This window comes from Silene latifolia, chromosome 9, assembly GCF_048544455.1.
Source record: "Silene latifolia isolate original U9 population chromosome 9, ASM4854445v1, whole genome shotgun sequence".
In the NCBI taxonomy this organism is placed as follows: domain Eukaryota; kingdom Viridiplantae; phylum Streptophyta; class Magnoliopsida; order Caryophyllales; family Caryophyllaceae; genus Silene; species Silene latifolia.
Window position 1 is genome coordinate 88,208,222 of NC_133534.1, and position 4,674 is coordinate 88,212,895.

Below are 4,674 nucleotides of genomic sequence, written 5' to 3' on the forward strand. Positions count from 1 at the left end.
ATCTCAGCAGTCATCTTAAAACTGTCAAACTCTTCCCTCAACTTACTCCTCACATGCTCCGATACAAACTCTTTTCTCATAGCCCTACGAAACTCTTCCCAAGGTATAGCAGGTAAACCTTGGTTCACATACAACTCCTTAGCACTCACTTTCACCGTATCCCACCACTTACCAGCTGCCTCCCTCGGATAGAATGCACTGTTCCACTCTCATCTCATCGGGACAAGTGAACCAAATCTAATATGTTCTCCATCTCTCTAAGCCAGCTATCAAGAAGGTTCGGCTCCCCAACTCCCTTGTACTCTTTCGGGTTAAACCTCGCTATATAGAGGCTGATTTTAGAGTGATCAACCTCTTTCTCCTTATCCTTATCATTATCTTTCCCCACAATCTTTAAAGCCTCAGTAAGAGCATCGTGATGCTCCAACATCTTAACGATGTCATCTATGTTCATAAGCTCAGCTCTCGCATACAACGCATTCTTCTTGGACGGCATCTTGAGACTATAACAGCAAAAGGGATGGATATAAACATACGTGCCAAAACCTCAAAACACGAAAACAAGCTGCCCAGGCCCTACTCGATCGAGTTCCCAAACATACTCGATCGAGTACCAGGCAACTCGATCGAGTGCCCACTATACTCGATCGAGTGCCCGAGGTACTCGATCGAGTGCCCAAAAACACGATTCTGGACTCAAAATCGTCAAAAACCCACCCGATCAAGTCAATCCCACTCGATCGAGTCATGCTAACTCAGAAACGCTACCCGCATGCTATATCATATGTTAACATGCTAAAAACTTTATAAAACCAACATTATATCATAACTAAGCATATAATGCTACGCATCTTTTCATACGATCTACGAAATCATTATATCATGTTATTAAACGCCACATTGTAAACATCCAACATGTTTTCATTCCAACAACAATTCTACATATATCATCAACCTTTCTTTCACATTCTCAACTTCCTACCGCAAACACCCAACAGTTACACATACTTCACCACATTCACACACAAGCTAACCAAACAACGCATTCGACCTTGACATACACCCCCCATGTGACCGGTTCAAAATTGTAGGGCGAGTTCGCGACTTCAGGACGTCTCCCAAGCCTTTGCATTAGCTCCTACAACCTTTACCCCGGGTTCATTTTAATTGACTCCCTATGTTCATTAGGTTCATTGGTTACAGGTTTCAGGAACCTGGCTCTTGATACCATTTGTAACACCCCCATACTCCAAGTGCCTTACCAGGACCACTCAGGTACGAAGATATTACCATATCGGTTACCCGAGGCATGATATTCATAAGACAATAATGAAACAACTTAAATAATATAACTTTAGTGAAAAGTACAACTGAAACCAAAACCCAAAATACGGGTACAAGTTCTTAAAACCAACTGTCTACTGAAATACTGAAATGTCATAAAACTAAAACACTACAGCGGAAGACTTCTATCGTCAGACGGTGGCACCTCCTAGCTATCCCAGTACTCAACTCAAACCTGCTCAATTACTGCTCACCATCCCCGAATGGATCACCGCAGGTTTACAAAACAACAACCGGGGTCAGTACTAATCAAACCCTAAACCCTTTCCCTTTCTTCTCATTTGAAGGAGGCAAGCCAAAAAGACACCCTAGAGGGGCCGAGTGAACCCTTTTTTTGGGGGCCGGGTATCCTAAAATGGGACGGGAAAAGGAATAGGGTTTGATTAGGTGGACCGCTACCACGGATCCCCCTAATCAAACCCTAAACCCTTTCCCTTGCTTCTCATTCGAAGGCGACAAGACAAAACGACACCCTAGAGGGGCCTAGTGAACCCTTTTTGAGGGGACCGGGTATCCTAAAACGGGACGGGAAAGGGTTTATGGTTTGATTAGGCGGACTGCTACCGGAGATCCCCCTAATCAAACCCTAAACCCTTTCCCTTACTTCTCAATTGAAGGCGGCAAGACAAAAAGACACCCTAGAGGGGCCGAGTGAACCCTTTTTTGGGGGGCCAGGAATCCTAAAACGGGAGGGAAAGAGTTTAGGGTTTGATTAGGCGGACCGCTACCGCGGATCCCCCTAATCAAACCCTAAACCCTTTCCCTTTCTTCTCATTTAAAAGCGGCAAGACAGAAAGACACCCTAGAGGGGCCGAGTGAACCATTTTTTGAGGGGCTGGGTATCCTAAACGGGAGAGGAAAGGGTTTAGGGATTGATTAGGGAGACCGCTACCGCGGGTCCCTCTAATCAAACCCTAAACTTTTTCCCTTGCTTCTCATTCGAAGGCGGCAAGACAAAAAGACACCCTAGAAGGGCCGAGTGAACCTATTTTGGGGGGGACCGGGTATCCTAAAACGGGACGGGAAAGGGTTTAGGTTTTGATTAGGATCCCCCTAATCAAACCCTAAACCGTTTCCCTTGCTTCTCATTTGAAGGCGGCAAGACAAAAAGACACCCTAAAGGGGCCGAGTGAACCCTTTTTTGGGGGGCCGGGTTTCCTATAACGAGACGGGAAAGGGTTTAGGGTTTGATTAGGCGGACCGCTACCACGGATCCCCCTATTCAAACCCTAAACCCTTTCCCTTGCTTCACATTTGAAGGTGACAAGACAAAAAAGACATCCTAGAGCGGCCGAGTGAACCCTTTTTTGGAGGGGTCGGGTATCCTAAAACGGGACTGGAAAGGGTTTAGGGTTTGGTTAGGCAGACCGCTACCGCGGATCCCCCTAATCAAACCCTAAACCCTTTCACTTGCTTCTCATTTGAAGGCGGCAAGACAAAAAGACACCCTAGAGGGGCCGAGTGAACCCTTTTTTGGGGGGCCGGGTATCCTAAACCGGGACGGGAAAGGGTTTAGGATTTGATTTTTCGGACCGCTGCCATGGATCCCCTAATCAAACCATAAACCCTTTCCCTTGCTTCTCCTTCGAAGGCGGCAAGACAAAAAGACACCCTAGAGCGGCCGAGTGAACCCTTTTTGGGGGACAAGGTATCCTAAAACGGGACGGGAAAGGGTTTAGGGTTTGATTAGGATCCCCCTAATCAAACCCTAAACCCTATTCCTTGCTTCTCATTTGAAGGCGGCAAGACAAAAAGACACCCTAGAGGGGCCGAGTGAACCCTTTTTGGGGGGCCGGGTATCCTAAAATGGTACGGGAAAGGGGATAGGGTTTGATTAGGTGGACTGCTACCGCGGATCCCCCTAATCAAACCCTAAACCCTTTCCCTTGCTTCTCATTCGAAGGCGACAAGACAAAAAGACACCCTAGAGGGGCCTAGTGAACCCTTTTTGGGGGGACCGGGTATCCTAAGACGGGACGGGAAAGGGTTTATGGTTTGATTAGGCGGACTGCTACCGCAGATCGCCCTAATCAAACTCTAAACCCTTTCCCTTACTTCTCAATTGAAGGAGGCAAGACAAAAAGACACCCTAGAGGGGCCGAGTGAACCCTTTTTGGGGGAGCCAGGAATCCTAAAACGGGACGGGAAAGGGTATAGGGTTTGATTAGGCGGACCGCTACCGCGGATCCCCTTAATCAAATCCTAAACCCTTTCTCTTTCTTCTCATTTGAAGGCGGTAAGACAAAAAGACACCCTAGAGGGGCAGAGAGAACCATTTTTTGGGGGCCGAGTATCCTAAAACGGGACGGGAAAGGGTTTAGGGTTTGATTAGGCGGACCGCTACCGTGGATCCCCCTAATCAAACCCTAAACCCTTTCCCTTGCTTCTCATTTGAAGGCGGCAAGACAAAAAGACACCCTAGAGGGGCCGAGTGAACCCTTTTTGGGGGGACCGGATATCCTAAAATGGGACGGGAAAGGGTTTAGGGTTTGATTAGGATCCCCCTAATCAAACCCTAAACCCTTTCCCTTGCTTCTCATTCGAAGGCGGCAAGACAAAAAGACACCCTAGAGGGGCCGAGTGAACCCTTTTTAATCAAACCCTAAACCCTTTCCCTTGCTTCTCATTTGAAGGCGGCAAGACAAAACACACCCTAGAGGGGCCGAGTGAACCATTTTTTGGTGGGCCGGGTATCCTAAAACGGGACGGGAAAGGGTTTAGGGTTTGATTAGGCGGACCGCTACCGCAAATCCCCATCAAACCCTAAACCCTTTCCCTTGCTTCTCATTCGAAGGCGGCAAGACAAAAAGATTCCCTAGAGGGGCCGAGTGAACCCTTTTTTGGGGGACCGGGTATCCTAAAACGGGACGGGAAAGGGTTTAGGGTTTGATTAGGCGGACCGCTACCACGGATCCAGCTAATCCAACCCTAAACCCTTTCCCTTGCTTCTCATTCGAAGACGGCAAGACAAAAAGACACCCTAGAGGGGCCGAGTGAACCCTTTTGGGGGACGAGATTAAAACTAGGAGGCTGAGTATTCTAAAACGGGACGGAGAAGGATTTATGGTTGGATTAGGCAGACCGCGGTCTGCCTAATCCAACCTTAAACCCATTCCCTTATTTTAAGAGGATAATCTTTGAAAGAAATGCGGGTTTAAAGCTTTGGTACATCAGTACATAGTAATATGGACATTTGTAAAATGTTGAAGGTACATTATAGTTGATTACTCTTGTAACTGGCTTTAAATTAGAAAGGGTCAATTCTAAACAGTTAAAGCTTAGGTAGATGATAATAATTTAGATTTAAATAAACATTCATAATAAACTGCA